The sequence below is a fragment of the Leptonychotes weddellii genome, chromosome 14 (assembly GCF_054177405.1).
Source record: "Leptonychotes weddellii isolate Sample4059 chromosome 14, ASM5417740v2, whole genome shotgun sequence".
Lineage (NCBI taxonomy): Eukaryota > Metazoa > Chordata > Mammalia > Carnivora > Phocidae > Leptonychotes > Leptonychotes weddellii.
The window spans coordinates 6571269-6596646 of NC_138382.1; the positions used below are offsets into that span (position 1 = coordinate 6571269).

General features: G+C 37.6%; 1 protein-coding gene across 5 annotated transcripts in view; it reads left to right on the forward strand.

Moving 5' to 3' along the window:
- The window catches only part of RFX3 (regulatory factor X3), a 281571-nt gene that overhangs the window by 37428 nt on the left and 218765 nt on the right, over window positions 1-25378 (forward strand). Inside the window, exon 1 of one of the 5 annotated variants that reach the window (XM_081802791.1) lies at window positions 12446-12683. The exons of the other annotated variants lie outside the window; for them this stretch is intronic. The gene's annotated coding sequence lies outside the window, so the exon portion shown is untranslated. Of the gene's footprint in view, window positions 1-12445; window positions 12684-25378 lie in introns of those variants that run through there. 5 annotated transcript variants of the gene reach the window in all.

Genomic DNA, 25378 nt, shown 5'->3' on the forward strand with positions numbered 1-25378 from the left:
TTTTTTAACATATAATGTATTATTTGTTTCAGAGGTACAGGTCTGTGACTCAACAGTCTCACACAATTCACAGCGCTCACCATATCACATACCCTCCCCAATGTCTATCACCCAGCCACCCCATCCCTCCCACCCCCCACCACTCCAGCAACGGGCAATTTTAATTTGTCATAAAGAAGACACTCTGAAGTGGCAATAGAGGGACATTTGGGAAGTCACACCCCATAAAAATCTTTATGACCAGAACGGTTATTCAACTAAATATATATTTTAGCCTTAAAATCTCTACCAACCTGAAGGTTCTTTGAGTATAATTGTGCTGCTTACTGGAAACACAATGCAATATATATATATAAATATGCTCTTAAACTGAAGATGATGCATGTAATTTATGGAGATCCCCTTATTTTTTCAGAGACAAATTAAGATAAAATTATAAGTACATTTTCAGTTTGGGATCATAGAAACAGCTAAAATGCCCTTACTCTCAGAGAGACTATAAATCCCATATTATTATGTGCACTTAAAAAATATTCGAGAAAAAAATACAAAGGAAGACACCAGTCGAGAATGTGAGAAAAACGCCATATCCTCTGGTGAGGTGGTCTAGTGCAAATAGTCCGTGAGTTTTTGAATTAGTCAAACCTGAATCATGGTTCACCCACTTAGCAATTCAATATTCTTATTAATATGAGGAGAATAACTGTTGCCTTGTAGATTGTGAAAATAAATTAGGGATACATGGGAAGTACACAACCCAGTACCTGGCACCGAGTAGTGCTTAGCAAGTGATGGTTCTCTTCATTCTTTCTGTTAAGTCTTAACAGTTTCTCTGGAGTTTGGGTCAGGAAAACCAATACAACAGAGAGAGCATAAAAGGGCAAACTGAACTTCGGTCATTTGGGAGATAGGGTTCATTGAACATACTTTTTCCATTTACTATTGAACTTCTTAAATTTTGCTGTAATTCTGCCCTGCTCAACAAGAACTTCACTGCTTTTTTTTACATTAAGAAGAAACCAGTTTTGGTCCTACCTGGAGCAAAATCTTCAATATCAGACCCACTTTCAGGAAGAAAAATGTTTAGAGTTCCAAGTAGGAAACCACATGTGAAGCAGAAGTTATTAAGTATCTTCAGATCTTAACTCCTGGAGAAACTCCCTGTTATTGAAAGGAAGTAAATGTTTACTTAAGAGTTCAGTGTGACACATGCATTATTTTCTTGCAATTTATGGGCAGTAAACTGTCATTTTGTTTTACTTTAATTAGCGTAATTGTCCTAGGTTCCCTTCTGACCTGTGCTTACCCTTATCCCACCTCCTCCCACCCCAGCTAACACAAGTCAGCTAAATCCCTTAGCTAGCTTGCAGGATCTTGTGTCTCATTGAGTAACTGGTTAACATTTTGGAACAGTGACCGGCATTAAGTGCTACCTCTGTGTCAGGCACTGGGTTAAGTACCTGCTATGTAGAAGAACTTCATTGTCACACCATCTCTCCAAGGGAAGTAGGTACTACAGATCCATGATCTCTTACATACACTTCTGAATTTCAAAAGGCTTTGAAAATCACTAGTTTCCCGAAGTTTGGAGCAAAGCTAATGTAGCTGCAGGACCTGAACGGGATGAGATAAGGCTACTTAAGGGTCTTTATTTATTTCACAAATTGAACATTCATCCATTTAGCTGCAGAAATGTCAATGTGTATGATTGTATGATTAAGTGTTGCTGCCCTAGGTACACCTGGGGTGTTACATATATATGGTATTACTTTCCAAAATTAAGAAAAAATTCTGAGACATGTGACATATCAGGCCCAGGGGCTTAACATAGGGGGTTGTGAACCTGTTTCATTATGCCATTTTGTAGAAGAGAATTTAGAAGATATTGAGTAAATTGCCAAGGTTTGAATGGTATGTTATGATGTTAAATAAATTACTCAGGTAATGCACGGTAGAGCCAAATTTAAATGTAGCGGTTTACTCTTAAGCCACATGCTGTTTTGCTACTCACTTGCTGAGGCAAGACTGAGCTTAGTTGGCAGCAGTCTTGAGTTGACACAATTGCTCATCTTTGCTAACAGAGGAAGACCTATATCTGGATATCTATGATGGAAGATAATCCTCTTATAATTTGTATTTGAGTGTGGACTGTTAGGCTTTTCTACATACTTTGGGTATAGATGTGTCTCATCATAGAATTTCCCTAAGTATAATGGAACCCAGCCACAAAGGTCTGTCTCAGGTCAAGGTAGAAAACTGGTTCCTCCCTTGTCACTCTTCATTATTTTATATTATTTGTATCTCAGTGTGGGAAATTGCTTGTTTTGACTGCACTCAACACATAATTATTTAATGCCCGCTGTGTAGTAGGCTAGAAATATAACATTGAACAAGAAAATCATGGTCCCTCACCAGGGACACTATTGTCCGTGTAGATGGGGTAGTTCTTGGTGGGGTACCCATGTTACAGCACACCTTAGTGTCTGTGGACCCAAATGACATTATAACCTCTCCCCCTCCCCAATCCTTGTGACGACCAAAATGGCCCCAAAGATTTCCAAAGTTCACAGGTGGAGGACAGGGTAGTGGTATATCTGGATGACATTCACACTCTCAGCCCTGAGGATAACAGCTCTGCCCACTTACCCATCCACTATCCAAGTTGAATAATTGATTTTAAGCATTTGTTTTTCCTAGACTCCTGGCTTCATGCAAAGTAAACAGAACTGAGAGATCTGCAAAGCAAATCACTAAACTGCTTACACTTTGGCACAATGGCCAAACTGAAAAGCAAGATTAGTTGTGGATAATCTTACCCATGGCTAATTGAGAATTCTCATTATACTGTGTAAATAATGAGGATAAGTTAATAAGCAACCAAGTTAACATACCACATGATGCTGGATTTCTTTGAACTGTAGAATCAAATCAAGCCAGGACTTTACATATGCAAGTTATTTCTCAGACATATAGCACACTTATGTCAGGTGTATTCTCTAGCACTTAAACATTCCTGCTTCACTCTTTTTTAAGTGACATTTTAAAAGAAATTACGATAATTTGTGAGTGGAGATAATCCTATGAAGGGTTTCTGATTTTTAATTTGTCATTGGAAAGAGGAATAAATGTAAATTTTCATTCAGTATCCATATCAAGTGCTTTTTAATCAGTATTTTATAGTAAAAGTAATAATGTTTGAAAGTCAACAGAACCTCATGCTTATAATAGTTGAGATTATTTTAAATGAAAATTACTGTGTTATGATTATAAAAAGTATACATGCTTAATGTAAAACATTCAGAAATTATAGAAAGGTACAGAGAGGAAAGTAAAAAAAAAAAAAATCACCATTCTGTTCAAAGATGACATCACATCTGCTCACAAGATCACTGTCCTATCTTAGGATTCGTCTCCTGATCTGTTCTCACTCTGGCATTCTTGGGTGTACTTCTGCTCACACACGTGCACGCCCTCTCTCCCTTCACATACAAAAATATGTGCACTTCCTCTTAAAAACTGGGTCATACAATTTTTTTTAACTTTGACACTCACTGGCATTTTTTTCATAGTAGATAACATTTTAGTGCCATTGTATGAATATTTATTTAAACAATTCTCTAGCTAGCATTTAGGTAGTATCCTAGAGTTTGGTGTTACAATTAATTATTGTGTATACTTTTTTGTTCAACATTCAGTTTCCTTTATATATGAGTTGTTAGGAATAGAATTACTGGGTAGAAGGCTGAGTATAGCTTGCATGTTTTCTTGAACTACCAGATTGCTGTCTAGAAAGCTCATGCCATTCTATACTCTCAAGAATAGTGGTTTTTTTAAGAATAGGGATTTATTTATTTATTTGTTTGTTTGAGAGTGCGCGTGCACACACATGTGTGAGTGTGAGGGCATGAGCAGGGAAGGGGAGGGGCAGAGGGAGAGGGAGGAAGAGAATCCTAAGCCGATTCCACACTGAGCATGGGGCCTGACCAGGGAGCCTGAACAGGGGGCGGGGGGCTCGATCTCTGACTGTGAAAATGACCAGAACCAAAATCAAGAGTGAGATGCTTAATGGACTGAGCCATCCAGGCGCCCCAAGAATAGTGTTTTAATGTTTTGTTTCTTTGCATGCTCTCTGACACTGGGTGTGATTAATCTTTATAATTTTTTTTGTATTTTTGCCAGTCCTGTAGTTTAAGAAAATGTCTCACTTGAATTTGTGTTCCTTTGATTATTAATGACAAATTTTTTTCAAGTATATTTACTAGTCATTTGCATTTTTTCTGTTGATTGTCCATTTGTATTGTCCCATTTTCCTGTTGGTCATTGTCTTTTCTTCCTTTTTTTAAATTTCAAGATCTCTTCATAATATAAGGATATGGATTTTTACTTGTCATTTATACTGTCCATATTGTGCCATTTAAAAACTTTTGCTATTTTGGGGAGTTTGTTTTAGGGACATTTTGGCGTGTAAATATATCACTTTTTTTTTCCATTTGGTACTCTCACATTATAATATGACCATTATAACCCATAACGTCTCAGTAGATGGATTAAAGATTAGATGTTTAAGAAAAGGAAGGTATTTTTCAGATGGGAAACCATTTTGCAGGTGAGGAAGGTGATGGATTGCTCATGTTAATTAGATATGTTTGCTGTGATTACAGTTTCAGTAGCTGTGTATAAAAATAGAGATTGTGTGAGAGAGATACTTTGATATAGTTGAAAGACTCACTTTAAAGCCAGATAGCCCTGACTTTGTTTTTAATTTGACAAGTATTTGTCACATGCCTGTTATACTTTAAACATTCATAATAGATTTTCCACTTACTAGTTGTGTGACCATGAGCAAGTTACTTAAAGTATTGAATTTCTTGACTCATTTTATTTATTTGTAAAAGAGGGATGATACCTACCTTGTTGAATTATTATAGGGGTTAGTTATGGTTTACCTAGCAACACCTGACATATAATTAGGCAACAATAAAGCATAGTTATTATTAGTGACGTTACTTTTCATAGTAAAACAATGCAATGTAGTATCAGCTCATTATGAAAATATTATCATTGCTGTGGTAGTAATTTAGCATATGGGATAATTAACTATGATTATTATAATTTTATTAATAGGATGGAGCCTAGCTAGGTTGACTATACTTAGGATCCTGTCAGATAAATAATATATTTATATAGCATTTTAGTTTTCAAAGTTCCTTCTCATTTCTTGTCTTACTTGTCCTGTATGGTCTTACTATAGGATAGGCAGGGCCCATATAATATTTCATTTTATAATTGAGGAGCTGCGGCTTTGAGAGAATGATTGAGTTGTCCCAGGTCATGTGGCTTGTAAGTGATTAATTAGGTTTATATTTTCCTTCTACCCATAATTAAGATTCTCTGTGAACCCAGATTGACCCTCAGTGTGGGAAGGAACAGAGAATGGAATCTGACTGTAACTGCCCTGTTTTCCTTTAGCTTAGCCATTTTGTAGTTTCTTGTTGCTTCTCTTCCAGTCACCTGGACATTGGCCTTGATGTTTTAGGTGTCTATTGCTTTGATGGCAGTTACAGTGAGCCACACCTCTGTACATTCACACGCTTGCAAAGTCCCTTCCTTTCAGTCTGGATGGAACCTGTAGCTTACTTTAACCAAGAGAATGTGACAGAATTAAAGTTTTTCCAGGTCTGGATGCAAGCCTTAAGAAGGCCATGTAGCTTTTGCGTTTGGGTTTTTGGGACACCTGACCCATCATGGGATCTGTCTGGTTACCATCCTAGACAGACTGTGGAAAAGAGGCCACGTGGAGAGAGAGGCCCAGAGATGACACAGAGAGAGAAGCCCAATCCTGCCAGTATTCTAGCTGAGCCCAGTTCCTGCTTGCCAGCTGGAAGCCATCCTGTGACTGATCACCAGCAAGATGAGCAGAAGAACTGCCTTGCTGAGCCCAACCCAAATTGCAGAGTTATGAGCAAATAAAGTGGCTGTTTTTATGAGCAGTAGGTTTTGGGGTGGTTTGTTAAACAGCAATAAAAAAAACAAAAGAAAGGGTGCCTGGCTGGCTCAGTTGGTAGGGCAGGTGACTCTTTGACCTTGGGGTTGCAGGTTTGAGCCCCACGTTGGGTGTAGAGATTACTTAAACATGAAATTTGAAAGAAAAGCAAAAGAAATAAAAGAATATTTTTTTTTTTTAAAGATTTTTTTTTATTTATTTACTTGAGAGAGAGAATGAGACAGAGAGAGAGAGCACGAGATGGGGGAGGGTCAGAGGGAGAAGCAGGCTCCCCGCCGAGCAGGGAGCCCGATGTGGGACTCGATCCCGGGACTCCAGGATCATGACCTGAGCCGAAGGCAGTCGCCCAACCAACTGAGCCACCCAGGTGCCCAAGAATATTCTTGAAAATAAAAGTTTTTGCTAAAGTTTGTTTACTTTTTTTGACCGATTGTGATGGTTTTGGACTTTCCCTGGCTTGCCAATAGCAGTGCTAGAGATAATAGTGATGAATAACTACTTCCTTTCAAGAAGCTCCTCTTACTCTATCTTAATGACGTGGGTCTGGCTGATACTCGGTGATTCTCAGGTGAACCTGATTTCTGTGTGCTGAGTTCCTCCAGAGAAATCTCAGGAGATAAGGTTGCTTCCTGTGTTCAGGTCTCTGAGTCCTCTGAGTCCTCTTTGCTGTTGCATGTCCTACTCCCACTCTCTGGCGCTTTTGATCCTTGTCGGAACCGAATTGGATTTGGCCTAGGTCAGTGGAGCAAGACAGGATGGAATAGCCTTTCTTCCTCCCTTGAACTTGTTCCTGTTCTTCAGAAAAGACTCAGGAGGCCTTTTGGGGCCAAGAGGGGCTAAGACCGGTAGCCACCTTTAGTTTCGATCCTGCACCTACTACTCAACCAGAGAAACATCCTACAGTGAGGTGCTGCTCATGCAGTTTATGTATCCCTCTCATACATCAGTTTCTCTCCTATTTATTGCAATATACATTTTTCCCCCAGAAGTTTCCACTAGATACAAGAATCAGTGACCTAAAACTGTATCATTTTTTAAACACATTTCTTTTTGGTTAAAATGCTTTTTTGTGTCTTACATAAAAATAGGTTTAAAATAATGCAGAGCTTGATTGGCTTCCAAATTGGTTGGAGTAAGGGCCTCTGAGCCCTTGCTCTCCCCCCTACAACAGCAAAAACATGGGCAAAACACCTAAAATCAGCTATTTCAGAATTCTGGCAATTAACTAAAGCCAGCGAATGAACTGAAAATCATCTGCCTGAGAGAAAAAAATACAGAAACCTGGAAGACAGTGAGTGGGGCCTGAGACACTTTAGCTCGTGCTTGCTTCCATCTTTCCTCCTCCCCCAGCTTGGCAGTATAGCAAAAGCTGGTAGCCTTGCCCACCACGGAGAGGGATCCGACCACTTCTGGAGACCCATTGAAAGCACCATCCCCAGAGCACAGTTAATATTTGGTCCAAACTTGTGGCTCCCTGGGAGAACTCTATTCTCAGAGAGTGGTTGGCTATTTGATTGGACTCAGCGCTCCGCTCAGTTGGGGGAAGGAAAAGCCCCCAGGGCTTTGCTGAAACAACAGCGAATGTTGGCAGCATCTGCACTCCTTGAGGCTTTTGTTTCAATTGAGGCAAACCAGAGCCTGGCCAGGAATTCAAAAGGAAATCCTGGAGAATTAGCCAACCATAGGGAACTCTGAAAAAACCGCATCATATTCCTGGATCTCTAAAAGGCTGCGCTATGTGCAATGCTATGCACATTTCTAGGAGAGACCTGGGAGAGCGGGGGGTCCCCTCTGATTTTGAGGCTCTGAGGAATTAGGAAGTGGAAGCGAGGGCTGTCTTATCTGCTCCCTGGAGTCTGAAGGTGTGACTTCTCACAAGGATGCCTTTGGCAAAGGGTAGAAGACATTCAGGCAGGGCGTTTAAGGAAATCTTCTGACTAACCAGTGGCTGACCATTAAATTATACAGATATAGGTGTGACTCCTAGGAAGGCAGGCTTAAAAAATAAAAACAAGAACTTAAAAAAAAAAGTCTAGCAGAAAACTCCATGGCCACGTGCTTTAGGGAATATAGAATCTGTAGAATTAGTTCATTAAAGTGCTCAACTAGCAGCACCCAAAAGAAGAAGAACAACAAAACCAGTGATAAAAAAAAAATCTTGGCAGGGGACGCCAGATTAACCTCAGTCGGTTAAGCAACTGCCTTTGGCTCAGGTCATGATCCCGGGGTCCTGGATCGAGTCCCACATTGAGCTCCCTGCTCAGTGGGGAGCCTGCTTCTCCCTCTGTCCCTCCTCCCTCCTTGTGCTCTCTTTCTCTTTCTGTCAAGTAAAGAAATAAAATCTTAAAAAAAAAAAAATCTTGGCAGGGCAATGTGGAGGATTCTGGTACCAGAGTTGTTAAAATATCTAAAATGTCCAGTTTTTAATAAATTATGAGACATGTAAGAAATGGGAAAGTGTGCCGTATATGCAGGAAAAAAAAAAAAAAAAAGCAAAAACCAGCCATTAGAAAAATGTCCCTGTGGGAGCCCAGATATGGACTTCGTAGACACCTACTTTGAGCTATTATAAATATGTTGAAAGAACTAAATGAAACCACGTCTGAAGAATTAGAGGAATGTGTGAGAATGGTATCTTACCAAAAAGACTATCAGTAAACCTAGAAATTACTTAAAAAGAACCATATAGAAATTCTGGAGTTTAAAAGTATGATAACTGGAATGAGAAATTCACTGGAGGAGCTCAAGAGCAGATATGAGTTGGCAGAAGAATTAGTCACCTTAAAGGTGGCTCAATAAAGATTATCTCGTATGTGGAGTAGAATGACAATAAAAATGAACAGAGCTTCAGGAGACCTGTGGGTCACCATCAAGGGTACCAACGTATGCATAATGGGAGGACAAGAAGGAGAAGAACAAAAGAAAGAGGCAGGAAGAATATATAAAGAAATAATGGGAGAAAACTTTCCAAGCTTGGTGAAAAATATCAATCTGCACATTGAAGAAATTCCATGTACTCCAAACCCAAAGTGATCCACACTTAGATACATTGTAGTCCCATTTACAAAAGTGAAAGAGAAATCTTGAAAGCAGCAAGAGAAAAGTAAAACTTGTCATAAAAGGGATCCTCAATAAGATGAGTAGCTGACTTCTTATCAGAAACCATGGAGGCTAGAAGACATTTTCAAAGTGTTGAAAGTAAGACTCAATAATTAGGAATTCTATATCTAGTTAGTCTCCTTTAAAGATGGCAGGAGAAATGAAGATATTAAACCAGCCACCACCACCAATAACAAAAACAACAAACCAAATCAAACAAAACAAAAACCTGGAGAATTTCTTGTCCTGGCAGACCTGTCCTACAAGAAATATTAAGGGGAGTTCCCCTTCAGGTTGAAATGGAAGAACAGACAGTAAACTAGAAACAACTAGACAGTAAACTATAGTCCACATGAAGAAGTAAAGAGCATTGATAAAGGTAACTACATAGTTTTTATGAAAGACATATATAGGAAAATACACATAAATGCATTTGTCTTTATAATTTTTTCTCTTTTAAAAGATAACTACACATGACAATAATAATAAAACTGTATTGAGGGGCTTATAACATATAAAGAGGTGGTTTGCTTGGCAATAATAGTAAAAAGGAAGGGAAGAAAATGGAAGGATATTAGAGGAAAGTTTTTAATTATTCTTGAAATGAAGTTAGTGTTAATCCAGATTAGAATGTTTCAAGTTAAAATGATCCATGTATTTTCCAGGGCAATCACTAAGAAAATAACTCAAAAAGGATAGTGAAAGAAAGAACAAGGGGATGCAAAAGGCACACTAGAAAATATTTAACACCAAAGGAGGCAGGAATTGAGAGAGAGATTTACTGAGCTCCAATATACCCCTGTAGAATAGAGGTTATAGTGTAACTTCCATGTTAAATAATGTATTCATGTAATCTTTAAGGAAATGTTACCAACAGAGCATATCGGTTCATGGATCCTTTTATGGGGCTTGATTTTGTGATACCACCAGACATTTATCAATAGATTTTTAAAATATGGTATAAGGAAAATGCACCAAAGTGAAGTCAGTGTGAAGTGATTCCATTAACCCTTGGTTCTCAAGTTGTAGCTTTGTTTCCCTGGAGATGAAACAGCAGTATATGGAAATGAGAGATACCCTTTATTTTGTTACTGAAAGCTTGGGTATGGAAAATTGAATCCTTTTCCTTCCTCTAAATGTGGAAAAGAAAAGATGAGCAAAGGGCTCTGGAGAGCAGAGTAGATGCTGGGAAAAATGCATCTGGAGATAAATGCACATAGGAAAGCACTGTTGAATGGAGAAATGTTCTGGGCAGAATATTTCAGAAGCCTTGAGAGGTATTTCTATCTCCGTTTTCTGTATATTGTTGATTCTGTTCTCCATGGGTGCCCAGCTCCGTGGAGATCTGACCTCATCACAAGCATTGTTCATTGCAGTGTAGAGCTGCCACAATTCTATTACACATGCCTTCAGAAAATAAAACCGATGTTTAGCTTTATGGTATGAGGACAGTTTAATTATATCAAATAATACATGTAATTTCCTTATTATAGGAAAAGTGATGAAATTGAATTTTCTTACTGCTGGTTTAAACAATCATTTAAAAATGAAATTCTCACTCTGTTTTCAGTCCCAGCACAGTTGAAGAATATAGCACAGTGGCATCTGTAATAATGGCTCACTCAACTGGGAGCATCTCTCTGGGTGGGAATAAGTAATATTTTTAAAGACCTCCCAGTAATTCCCATGTGGCATACCTCCTTTCCATTACAAATAACACATTTAAGTCATAGATTCCTTGAATCTTATAGAAATCAGTGTTACTAAGAGATTACAAGGATTAAAATCGAATCTACTCTTGTGAGACTCTTTTGTTTTCTTAAGCAAGTTATATTGAACATTTCTAATACTTTTTTTAGTACCTTTTTTGAGACATTTTTATTCTTAGTTTTTAAAAATCATATCAGCTGTTTTTAAGTGTGCAGTTCAGTAGTCTTAGCTGTATGCCCATTGTTGTACACCTGACCTCTAGAATTTTTCATCTTGTAAAACTGAAACTCTATACCCACTGAAGATTACCTCCCCTTTTTTTTTCTTCCCCTCAGCCTCTGATACCACTATTCTACTTTGTTTCTTAGAGTTTGACAATTTTAGATATCTCATATAAGTGGAATCATTCAGTATTTGGTTTTTTTGTGACTGTCTTGTTTCACTTAGCATAATGTCCTCAGGGTTTATCCAGGTTGTAGCATTTGACAGGATTTCTTTCTTTTTTAAGAGTGAATAATGTTTCATTGTATATGTATACCATGTTTTCTTTATCCATTCATCCATTGATGGGCACTTAGGTTGCTTCCACCTTTTGGCTATTGTGAATAATGTTGCAATGAACATGGGGGAGCAACTATCTCTTTGAGATTCTGTTTTCAACTTTCTTGGATCTACATCCAGAAGTGGGATTGCTTGACTGTCTATATGCTAAGTCTGTTTTTAATTTTTTGAGGAACTTCCATACTGTTTTTCATAATGGCTACACTATTTTACATTCCTACAAACAGTTTACAAGCATTTCAATTTCTCTATATCCTAGCCAACACTTGTTATTTTCTGTTTTTGTATTTTTTGTTTTTCTCTCTTCTCTTCTCTTTTCTTTCTTTTCTTTTCTTTTTTCCTTCCTTCCTTCCTAACAATGGCCATTCTAATCATTCCTAGGTTCTTCCTGCAAGTCCTCTTTACTTCTGGAATTCATATGATACCACATGAACATATTGCCACCTTATAAGACAGAGTTAAGCTGCCCCCCCCCCTTTTTTTTGTCTTTACCTCTAGTTTCTAAAATTATAAACTTGACAAGTTTAGGGATTACTGTCACTGGATGGCTTTGGTCTTATTTCCAAGAAGTCCATAAATGTTACATCTGTAGATGCATTACTTTGATGTGTAACTAATGTGCTTCTTTGACTCAACATTGGTTGTCTCAATATCACTTGCCCTGCTGCATCTGCTTGTGAATCTTTCTGTCATCCATTCTCCACAGATTTCTTGCCTAAGTGGAGTTGTATTGCCAAAAGCTTTGCTTCAGTGCTGGTAGACCAGCTACCTTCCAGTGCCCTATATTTGATGATCCTGTCTAGACCTTTAATAGTAAGTACAGATTATAGATGATGTCTATGATTATGTTCAAGGCAGCAGATATAATGCTTATAATCTTATCTAGTCCTTACAGCTGTATCAGTGTGAGCATTTTATGTTTTACAGATGTTTAGATTGATTAGGACTCCAGTGTTGTTTCTAACCTGCCTTTGATTCTTCCAAAAATTATACTGTGTTGTTGTAAGATTGGGCGCAGTGGGGAGGGAAACACATTGAATTTGGGGGCAGATCTGTATTCGAGTCTTGACACTGCTGCTTGGCTGAATTACACCTTTGGATATGTTTCTTTTCCTCTCTGAGTCAGAAATCTCCTCTGTAAATTGGATCGTGATACTTAACCTTTTATTTTAAAGGTGTTAACCTCAAAAATAACGCCACCAGTTATTTTACCAGCAAAAACGGGTTTATTTGGGACTAGCAGCGAATTGCAACCTGGAAGGTACAAGCTATGGCAGAACCATTGGCAAGTCTGGAGAACAAAGGAGAGGTACGTTCTTTTATAGAGGAAAGGGGCAGTTGGGAGGGCTGGTACAAACAGAACGCCCACTGCAGTAAACTGGGACTTCCAGGTAACCTGGTTTCTCATTGGCTGGTCGTGGCTTCTCATTGGCTGGGTTGTGCATGTCTCTCATTGGCTCCACTCTTGCCAGGGCAGGAAGATGCTTTCCTCCCACTAGAATAGTAGTTTGTCTGTAGGGTCTGGTCTCTTCCTGCTGGATTTGCAACTGAAGAGGAGTGGTAGGGCCTGATAGCTACCCCTGCTGACCTCCCAACTCCATTCTAGATGAGGTGTCCTTTAATTAATTTTCACAAAGGATTCATCGATACTGTGAGCTTGTGTTTTTAAGGAAGTCTTAACCAAGGAGGCTATCATGTTAGGATTTCCCTCTTACAGCGAAGGTGAAAGCATTTTCATACTCCTGTGGCACTTAAATGGCCCATATCCGAATCAGACCCTAAGGGAGTGGTGCTCAGGCATCTGTTTTCATAAGGCCTCCACTCTGAAGTTTGAGAACCACCATTCTATATTTTAGAATTCCCCTATTTTTCTATTTATTTTACCTATTTTAACAGCAATGTTTGTAGTGACTTGCCTTTAAGTTTTTCCTAAGCTTCTGATTTAGTTTTTGAGGATAGACTCCTGTTTATTTTTACTCTCATGGCTGATCTAATATTTAATTAGATTAGCTAATTACACTAACAATAAAACTCCCCTAATGAGGTTTTGGAACAAATACTAATGGTGTTGGGAGTACATACAACTCAACTCTTGGGAGCAGAACTATGAGGGACACTCCAGAGAGTAGTCTGTTTTCAGCATGCCCTGGGTATCTTTCATTGTGGCTGGCAAGGAAATGGAGAGCATGGTTTCATACAGCAAGTTGGGTCAATGAAGGTTGGTCAAGAGAGCTTCTCGTATATGTTTTTCTATATAGGCTCATAGATTTCTCTGATCTATTTATCTTTATAGCCCTTAACGCAGTGTGCATGTTTTTGACTTTTGTTGGTTTGTAAGTAGTTCTTTTTGCTAGACATTGGAACTTGAAATTTGTTTTTAAAAACCTCCCACATGTTTTAGGTCAATATTATGAAGAAAATAGAGATCCCACTCAGCGGTTCATAGGGAAGATGTGTGCCTATTATGGTTTACACCAAATAGGGAACTGCGTAGCAGCTGATACTTGAGTTGAAAACAGATGGATATGTTCTTTCCTAGCCTAATACATATAGCTTTTGGTCCAGCTTAGAGTGCCTCCTTTGATTATGGGGAAATAGTCATATGTGGGAATAAGTCAATTCAACACATCATGATGGTCATTTGTATTAAAGTGCAAGGGAAATATTTGCCCACCATGGAGATACTTTAGGGGTTACATAAATTGATCTGGAATCTGACCTGCTGAATTGAAAACATTGGTCTTTGGCAACATTCCTGATGGAAGTTTGATTGAGCTGCTTTTTTAAATGTATGTTTAAATTATTTGTTCATCTCAGAAAGGGACAAGGCCTAAATAGCCTGTCTAAATCAACTCTGGATCATCTTGTTACTGCGATTTGTAGGGTCATAGTACGGCTATGAGACATTAATAGAAGACTACCTAACCCAAAGAAAATAACTATTGTGTAACAGTATCAGGATACTCTAACAGGTGTCCAGTTCCACTGAATATGTTTATATATGGATTTGATATTGGTTAGCATTCATTTTTCAGTGACACAGCAGTCCAGTCGTTCCACCGAGAAAGTAGTAGCTGCTATAAACTTGATTTTAAAAAGTAATGAATATTGCTTAAATGCTTAAGATAGAGTGAAGCCTTTGTTAGGATTAGGGTCTCAGTCCACATATCTGATACACAGAGCATAAATTACGAGTCTGTCTTTAAATTCCACTTTGCCGTCTAGAGAAGCGTTTATAAAAGTAATGAAAATTATAATTTCATACAAAACCGAAGAAAAATGAGATCAAAAAATTACACAGAAAATAATAATTATTGAATAAGTTTTGAATGGTAACTACAAGCTAGGAATATATATGTAACATCATGTTAGCATTTATATAACATTCCTTGATAGTGTTACTATCTAGATTTTATAGATGGGAAAAATGGATTAAGAAAGCTGATGACTTGCCCAAGGTCATTTGACTGGTGGGTGGTGGAGCTGGGATTTGAACTGTGGTCTGTTTAACGCCAAGGCCCAGGCTTTTAAATACTACTTTACACCTTAATATCCGGTGCTTTAATATTCCTGGCCTGCTTTCAAAAACTTCTCTCTTCCTGTCAATTCCAGAGATAACATTCAATAACTTGACAACAGTGACCTTTCTAAACAAATAAAAAGTGCTACAGAACCAGATGGCCCAAGATTATATTTTATTTTTCTGGCTCAAAATAAATTGCTTGCTCTAAGATTGATAAAGTCCAAAAAAGACCCTCTGTGTCCCGGGACTTCATCAGGCCACATGGCCAGCCAGTGCCCTTTATCATGAGCCAGTCACAAGTACAGAGCCTTATGTCTTCATACTCTAATTTAGATTAGGGCCTAATGAAAGGGCAAGAAGCTGCTTTGCTAAATGAGATCATTCTGGCCTTCAGTATCGGCAGTGTGTTTTGGTAGAGAGATTCTGAGGACTTAAAGACAGAGGAATACCACTGTCTGTCCTATTAAGTGGATGTCCATCAAGAGAAGGCTGATTTCTAATTTAGCAAGCTCCCAAATTAGGCATCTTTTCTTCAAGTAGAATTTTTCTAATAATTAGAAGTCTTAATCTTGAACATTCAAAATCCGAGTGGGGATCTTTTTGACCATCTAAGACAAATATGTTAGAAAATAAAAATTCTGTACTGGAAACATAAGTTACTGTATCACACATAAACAGTGCCTTCACGAGCTCAATTATACTCTGTGAAGTTCAGGTTTAGAGAGACCGGAGTACACAGGGTGGTCATAGAAAGGCTTCAGGGATACATTTCAAAGAGCCAACAGTAACAGAAGAAACAGTGGACTCGGAGTAAGGAGGCCTGTGTTTTAGACTGGGCTTTTCCGTACTTTGTAAGGATCCTTGACCAAGTCATTTAAGTTCTCTGGGTCTCAGTTTTCTCCTTTGTAAAATGAGGCCAGAATTGTATTACCTGCCTTATTTCATTACAGGGTTGTTCTGAGAACCAAATGAGGGAGCATGTGACAAAGTCACGGTGATGTACAAGTGAATGCCGTGGTTATGGTGGCATCTTGTACATGATGGTAGCTGTCCTGACTTGTGAGCAGGACAGATCTGCACTTGGCATTGCTTTGTGATGGAGTAGTTTGCTGATTTGGGAATTATAATTTGAACAGATTTCAGAAAATTAGAAAAGTTATAGCCAGAGGCTTCATATCTGTTCCCAAATATCTTAGCAAGATAAATAACCCAAAGAATATTAGAATGTTAGTGCTAACAGGACCCTTGAAGATCATCCTACCCTCCTTATTTTAAGACAGAGGGCATCCTCCTAATCATATTTTTGTCATTTCTGCCATATTTATGTGCATACAGACTAGCACTCTCACTAGCATCATTAATTGTAAAGGATGTCAACCGTGTCTCAATCTTGATAGACACAGATTTCTAAAAATGTAAAGCGAGAGAAGAATTCTGCTTGGAGATAGTATCATGTAGTGAAAAGAGCCTGGGCTGTGGTGTCAAAAGTTGGGATGCAGTCTTGATTCTGTCCCTTACTAGTTTTGGGACAGTGGGAAATGTACTTAGTGTTCGGTACGGTGTACCTACTTAACTGTACTTCTTTTTTTTTTTTTTTTTTAAAGATTTTATTTATTTATTTGACAGAGAGAGAAAGCACAAGTAGGCAGAGCGGCAGGCAGAGGCAGAGGGAGAAGCGGGCTCCCGGCTGAGCAGGGAGCCTGATGCGGGGCTCGATCCCAGGACTCTGGGATCATGACCTGAGCCGAAGGCAGCTGCTTAACCGACTGACCCACCCAGGCGCCCCTTACCTGTACTTCTTTACCTGCCACGCAGGCCATGTCTATATCTACACCTTAACCGTTTTCACAGGTGGTTCTTGGGACCTGAGATGAGTTGGCTTTTTATATTTTTTATACTAACGGTTCTTAACCTTTTCTCCCCATCTCCAGCAAATAGTGATTCCTTAAGATTGCAGGGAGGAGTTGTGGCAAATCAGAATCTTGGAGTTGCGAGTCAGGTGTAGTTAGAAAAGGCTTCCCTTTGATGCTGGTTTAGGGACTTACATATGGAGTTGTTATTTTTGAAACTATAATTGTGTTGGGACATTTGTCAAATTTTTGTCTCACATTATTGAGTTTCCATTTATCTGTGTTGGTTTTGCTTCTATTGGGGTTACATGTGTTTAGAATGCATTAGAAAGCTAAATGGGTAGTTTTTTAAATATGAAATCATGAAATACTATTAAGTATACTCCTGTGAGAAGGTCTCTTCTAAAGAAAAGAGCAGAAAATAATGTTTTATCATGGAAAACTCAGTAAGAGCAAACGTGGAGGATATTTACATTCCTAATCAAGAATAATGACTGTAGTGTACTTTTCAGAGCACAATGTTAGATTATTCCATAGTTTATATATTGATGATAATAGATTTGTTTTTCTTTGACTTACTAAGAATATTCTTTGAGTTCTTATTTGGTATCCTAGAAATATACAAGTTCATCCTTAAATCTGAAAAGTGAAAATTCAAAACCAACTAGTTACTACTTCTAGATTCTAATGGGACTGGATCAGAGAAAGAAAGCTCAATAAATAAAGAGAATAATCTACAAACCAGAAGCCCATGATTCAGTGTGAATTTTCTGTCACTTATCAGCATTTCAACTGTGGACTGTGTTTCTCTCTCTCTCTCTCTTTCTCTCTCTCGTTAATTAAATAAATGGACAGAATTTCTCCCTTGATCCTCTGTGACATAATTTCATTGTAACCAGTAGTATGTGGGCTTTCATGAAGTAGACTTTTCTTCATATGAATTTGTGTGGAGAGGCTTTACATCTGTCTAAATTTGGACTATACTAATTAGAGAATGGGTATTACAAAAAACTGGCAGTCAGTTTTTTGAAATATTAGTTTGGTTGTGAGAAGGCATGCCAATGTGTGGCTTTACATTTTTTCCACTTGTTTTTACATTGTCCTTCAGAACGTTTAGTATTTTGTAATGAAATTATGTTTTTGTGCAAAAAGAAAACAGTCGGGCAAAAACATGAGAAATGTTTTCAGTTGTCCAAGGCTAATGTTTGATTTAAATAGGTCTGGGTCTTCATGGTTGACAGCTACAGATAATTAGCTTTTTCTTCCTTAACAAAGAAAGCAAATGGAGCTGCAAGACATTCATTGCCTCTTCTGTCATCATCATAATACTGTATGTATTTAACTTGTGCCGTTCCTTAAATTGATTTAGTGCTAAGCTGCCTACATTACATGTAATAGGAGTGACAGGTGAAAGCGGCAGCACATATTTGCGTGGCAAACGCGAACAATGATTGACAGCAAAGTTCCTCTCTACAAGAAATAGCAGTGTTTGGAGCTCAAAAAGGGCCAGATGCATATTTCTTAAAATTGTAGAGCAGGTTCACCAAATGAATTCTTTTTTTTTTTTTTTTAAAGATTTTATTTATTTATTTGACAGAGAGAGACACAGTGAGAGAGGGGACACAAGCAGGGGGAGTGGGAAAGGGAGAGGCAGGCTTCCCACCAAGCAGGATGCAGGGCTTGATCCCAGGACCCTGGGACCATGACCTGAGCCGAAGGCAAACGCTTAACGACTGAGCCACCCAGGCGCCCCACACCAAATGAATTCTAAAAAATTGGTTGCCACTTGGTGTATTTGAGTGTTTATGTTCTTGGCTTTGGGTCAGGGACACCAACGGACAGAATTTCACCTGACTGTCAGAGGAGGGGATTCCTTTTAAGCATATTAATATTTGTAATTTAAGACTGAGACTTTCAAATTGTAGATCAGATTACAACTTTGCACCCAGTAGCTGAAAATCTCCTTCAGCTGTAACCAAGTCACCTTATTTGAAGAAGCCAAATGATACATCTATTCGAAGGAGGATTTAAAGACTATAAATCGAGGTATGCTTAAGTGAAAATACCATTTTCACATCTCTGAAGTTTCATCTCTGGAAAGGTAGTCCTATAGGGCTTGATGGTTTCTTTTGGTCAGAGTGGCTAAGTGTGATCCTCTTTCAAAAGTGCTCAAAATACTCTGCATTTTCTTTGTTCCTCTGACACATGCCCAGAAGCTGTGGTTGAAAAGACTCTTGGTGACTGCTCTATGATGAGCTCCAAATGCTGGTCTTCATCTTATATCAGGCGAATGCTTTTTTGTTTGGGTGACACCTCCTGCCGTGTCTGTGGGGGTCGAGGGGGAGCCCTACGTGTTCTTGTACATGGGCAGCCTCTACTGGCCATTGCAAAGAGTAGTACTGACCTCTGTGTTTTTCACTCAAGCCTGGATATGATTTTATTTGGGCTCACCTCTTCCTTCCTTGGTCCTAACCCTCTTTGTTATCCCCTTTTAAAGACTACTTTATCTGTTGGATATTGATTTATAGCTATTGAAGAGCTACTAGTCCAATGTCCTTGCCAATTAACTAATATCATAGATGAATTTGTTAGAATCTTGGGAGAAGTTAAAAAAGGAACCTTGCCCTGAGAAATAATTCCATGTAAGTGGTAAGATGGATTTCATCTTTTAATAGATTTTAAAACACTTTCTTAGTTCCATACCTTGGGCATTTCCTTGTGATTGGCAAATAACCTCGATCCCCCGAAAGAAAGCCTTGATTCAAGGATAGATTTAATTAAAGAGATATTTATTAAATCTTTAGATTTAGGTGTACCAACTATGTTAGAGGTTTCTGGAAAGTGGGTGGGTATAAACTCTTATTGGGCTTTATGAATATGGATACCTTTGGGGGTTGGTGGAGGGTCTAGATTTTTTTAAGTATACACAATTAAAAATATCTGTAAATAAAATATCCAGGCAGTAAACCTTGGGTTATTTTGGTTTAAGGAGTTGAGACTCATATAATATTTGACCTAATATCTTTGTTTGGGCATCATTTGACCACAGTAGTTAATTTCCACTACAAAATAGATCCACTTGTTGACATTTCAATTTTATCAATCGCTCTACTGGTCTCCTAGGTATCATTGAGTCTGTTGGCATTTTCAAACAAGAAATGTAGTTGAATCTTTTTGTACAGTCCCATGAATGATGACTTTCATTCCTTTTGTTTCCACTGCCCCTGGATTATCATAGGGCAGTACTGGTATATCTCCTTGTTTCCATGTTCTTTGCCTCCTAATTCAACCTGTATAGCATGACCGTGTGTATTTTGACTAAAACATTGCTTTTATCAAATCACATTTTTATTTATTTTATTTTTTTAAGTGGACTCTATGCCCAGTGTGGGGCTCAAACTCACAACCCTGAGATTGAGAGTCGCATGCTCTACTGACTGAGCCAGCCAGGTGCCCCTCACATCACACTATTTAAAAAAAAAAAAAAAAGATTTATTGTTTTCTTGAGTAGAAGAGCTGAGTGGTATAGAGGATAGACAAAGAAAAGAACAGTGGGCTTTTTTGCCCTGGCTCTGTTTCTGGCTGTATGACCTTAAGCATAAAAATGGACCTTCCTAGGCCTCTGTTTCTCCATTCTATAAAATCATTTGTTGTGAAGATTGGTTGAGATAATGAATGTGAAGTTACCATTACTTTTACTACTACAGGGTAAAAAGACCAAATTCCTAAGTCTAGAATTTCTTTCCAAACAGCTCCATTTTTATACTATGCCTGGCGTATAATAGGTGTTCTTAGATAATTGAATCCTATCTTTCCCAGCCTTATCTTGTACTTCTCTCTAATCTTCCAATTCAGGTAAGTAGTCTGTACTTTCTCCACTGAAAATGTTGTTCACATAGCCCAATCTCTCTCAGTCTCACACTCGTTCGTTTTTTTCAAGCTCTTTGTTCAGGAATGGTCAAGTCTCTTATATCTCATTCTCTCCACTTTGCTTTCTTTTCAACCATGGCAATCTTGCAGTCTTTACCCACTCATCACTCAACTTTGGTATATATAATATCTTGATTATTAATAAAAGTGTCCATTGGGTATGGCTTTTCTTCCATGGTGTATTGTTTTGTTTTGTTTTTTAGTGAGAATAATTTATTTTTTTTAATGTTTTTTTAAAAGTATTTTTATTGTTATGTTAATCCCCATACATTACATCATTAGTTTTAGATGTAGTGTTCCATGATTCATTGTTTGTGCATAACACCCAGTGCTCCATGCAGAATGTGCCCTCCTCAATACCCACCACCAGGCTAACCCATCCCCCCACCCCCCTTCCCTCTAGAACCCTCAGTTGGTTTTTCAGAGTCCATCGTCTCTCATGGTTTGTCTTCCCTGGTGTATTGTAAGCTCCTGGAATACAGGAATAATAGCTTTGATTTTGTGGTTACTCTTTGAGGATATATATATTTTTTAAGATATTAATTAATTAATTTATTTATTTGAGAGAGAGAGAGCATGAGCAGGGGGGAGGAGCAGAGGGAGAGGGATAAGCAGGGAGCCCGATGCTGGACTCAATCCCAGGACCCTGGGATCATGACCTGAGCCGAAGGCAGATGCTTAACCGACTGAGCCACTCAGGCGCCGCCCCTCTTTAAGGATGTTTTAATGTGACTTGTAATATGTCCAAGTTGACATATTGATAAGTAATGGTTTATATCGTATTTGCCAGGAGATAAAAGTTTAGAACAAGGATTGGCAGGTTGTTAGACAGGAGATACTACGATTCTGACAGACCACTAATATTTTCTGATTTATAGGGTAAAGTCTCCAGACGATCAGGACTTTGGGGGATCTCCCTCTGGAAAAGAATGACCTGCATGTTATTATCAGTTAAAGAGTCTTCTCTTTTAATAAAGCATCCTTTAAAATATAGATACCTTCTTTAGTAAGCAGGTCTTCATATTGTAATATAGTTGCCTTGTGAGTATAAATGAAATTTAAAAAAAGGCATAGAAATTGTAACGTTGCGAGAGAGAGACTGGTTTTTTGGGGTTTTTTTTGTTTTGTTTTGTTTTTTGTTTTAGCACTGGCATTTTTATATATTCAAATCAAACAAAGTGCCGTTCTTTCTTGGATAGGTAAGGTACCAGAAATTTCCACCAATGTGTATCTTCCATATGTTTGATTGCTATATTTTTTATTTGGCTGTATTGATATGCAGTTTGCATACAATGTAATTCCCCAGTATAAAGTGTACAGTTTGATGAGTTTTGACAATTGGGTTTAGTCCTATACCACTGCCACAATCAAGGAACAGAACATTTTCATCACTGCAAGAAATTTGTTCCTGTCCTTTTGTAGTTGATCCTCAACTCCATCCCCTGGCCTCTGGCGACCACAGATCTGCATTGTGTCCATTGTTGTCTTGTCTTTTCTAGAATTTCCTATACAAGGGATCACACAGTATATAGCTTCTGTATCTGGCTTCATTTAGATTGTACCTAAATTCAGACTGTACATGAATCATACAGATTTGTACCTTCTCATTGCTGAGTAGTGGTTCCCTGTATGGCTCTACCGCACTTTGTTGATTCTGTTTACCAATTGATGGGTATTTGGATTGTTTCTAGTTTTTGGCTCTTCTGGAGAAAGCTGTTAAGTACGTTTAGGACAAGTGTTTGGGCATATGTTTTATTACCCTCAGGTAAGTGAGTAGGAGGCTGTGGAGTCCTATGATAAGGGTATGTTTAATTTTATAAATAGTTGCCAATCTGTTTTCCAAAGTAGCTGTGCCATTTTGCATCCCCGTTGGTAGGGTGTAAGGGTTCTAGCTGTCCGTGTCCTTGCAGGTACATGGGATTGACAGTGCTTTTAATTGCAGCTATTGTTCCCGTGACTATGTAGTGGTAAGTCACTGTAGTTTTAATTTGTATTTCTCTAAAATGACTAATGATGTTGAGCTTCTTTTCTTATGCTTATTGGCCATTTGCATATTGTTTTTGTTAATGTCCAAACCATTTACCTATTTTTTAAAATCATGTTTGTTTGTTTTCTTTCTCCTTATTAAGTTCCTTTTAGATATATGCATATTCTGGGCATAAATCTCTTATCAGAAATACGTTTTGCAAACTTTTTCCCCACGTCTGTGGGCTTGCACTTTCATTTTCTTAAATTTGTCCTTTCAGAGAACAAAAGTCTCACTATGATGAAGTTTGTTTATCAGTTTTTTTCTTGGGTTTTTTTTGTGGAAGATGAAAAATTTTTGTCTAACGTAATGTCACTTAAATTGTTTCCTGTCATCTTCTAGGAGTTTGTCATCTTATTTTTAGGTCTATAATACATTTGGAGTTAATTTTTATATATGGTGTGAGATAAGTTTCATGTCTTCCCATACGAGTATCCAGTTTTTCCAGCACCATTTGTTGAAAAGACTAATTTTTCCACTGAGTTAACTTGACATCTTTTATTGAAATGGCCATATATGTGTGGGTGTATTTCTGTTCCAGTTTTGTTTTTTTTTTAAGATTTATTTATGTATTAGAGAGAGAGAGTGCACACGAGCAAGTACGGGGGGGTGGCAGAGGGAGAGGGAGAGAATCCCAAGTAGACTCTGTGCTGAGTGCAAAACCCAACATGGGGCTTGATCTCAAGACCCTGAGAGTTGGGCACTTAACTGACTGTGACACCCAGGCACCCCTCCAGTTTTTTTAATTACTATCTCTTTGCTAGTACCCTACTGTCCAGATTACTGTAGCCGTATAGTCTTAAAATTAAGTAATGTATAATTTCTACCACTTTGTCTTGTGTTTCAGAGTTGTGGTTATTTTAGATCCTTTGCATTTGCATATAAACTTTAGAATTAGCTTGTCAAAATCCACAAAAGAACTTCCGGGAATTTTGATTGCAATTGTGTTGACTCTATAGATCCAAATTTCACAAAAATTAATATTTTAGTTATATTGGGTATGACAATTCATAAACATGATATATCTCTTTATTAAGTCGTCATTAATTTCTCTTACTTACGATTTCTAGTCTTCCAGTTTCCTTCATACAGTTTTTGTTAAGTTTATCACCAAGTATATCATATATTTGATACTATTGTAAATAATTTATGCTGTAAATTTCAGTAGTATTGAAATATGATATGGCTGGTATGAAAATATATTTGACTTTTTATATATTGACCTTATAACCTTGTAATGTTACTAAATGCACTTATTATTCCTAATAGCTTTTTAAAAAATGCCTTAGGATTTTTTGCATAGACAGTCAAGTTGTCTGCAAATAAAGATGGTTTTCCTTCTTCTTTTCTGATTTGTTTGCTCTTTATTCATCTTCCTTGCCTTAGTACATGGATTAGGACCTACAATATTGGATAGAAATGGTAAGAGGATATCCTTGTCCTCTCCCTGATCTTAGAAATACAACATTCCGTCTTTCACCATAAAGTTTACTTTTAGCTGTAGGTTCTTTGTAGATGCCCTTGATCAAGTTGAGGAAATTCCTTTCTATCGCCAGTTTGCTGGTAGTTTTTATTTATGAGTAAATGTTAAATCCAGATGATCCTATGCTTTTTTTCTTTTAGTCTCTTAACCTGGTAAATTACCACGATTGATAATGATGCTTTAATGATAAAGCAACTTTGAATTCTGGGATAAATTCCATTTTGTCATGATTCATAACATATATTTAAATGTCACTAGGTTTGATTTGTTAGCATTTTGTTATAGATATTTTTGTGTCTGTTTTTCTGAGGAATATTGGTAGTAGTTAAATTCTCTTGTTTTTGTCATTTTAAAAAATCAGGGTAATCTTGGCCTCATAAAATGAGTTAGGGGATGTTTCCCCATCTTTTATTTTTGGGAAGAGTAAACACCAACTACCTTATGATTTGGGAAATACCGACATTCACTTTTGTGACTCTAACAACCTAATTCTTGCTACTGAAATAACAAATATTTAATATAGGATAAAGGGCCTGTTCTTCCTTTCAGATGTTCTCCAACTGGTTGTTTGCAACTAAAACCAAAATAAAGCATAAACTAAAATAGCAGGTATGCTCATACAGGTGTTTATAAAACTTGATATGCCATTTAAAATGTAATAACTTTGGATGTGAGCTTAATATCAATAAACCAGATATATGATATATGATAGTATATTTCATAGAGATGTTAATACTTGATAGCGATGTTAATACTTGCATTTATTTTTGTTCATAAAACATTTTGTAAAGTCCCTTCTACATTCTCAGTAAGTCATGCTTTGTTTATACTTCTGCTTCCTAACAGATTTGTCAGTGGTAATTGTTATGTTACAGTGAATTGTTAAAAAACTTTGATCTAGCAAAATATTGTTCTAATTGTACTTCTTCCTAGCAAGAACCTTTTCTTTGAAAGTGCAATAGTTCTTCCATCATACCTTTTTAGATGAGAAGACTGGTAGATGTATTCCAGTTGCTTAGTCATCACTTTTACTAACTTTACTGAATGACTTTTTACATGCTGGTGTCAAAAACTATTCTGTCTTCACCCAATGCATGTTCTTTGAACTTTAGGATCAGGATGACAAATGCTTTTACTGACTAACACAGTATCTGTTAAAATTGTTTCAGAGGATTGGGAAATTGGATTAGAT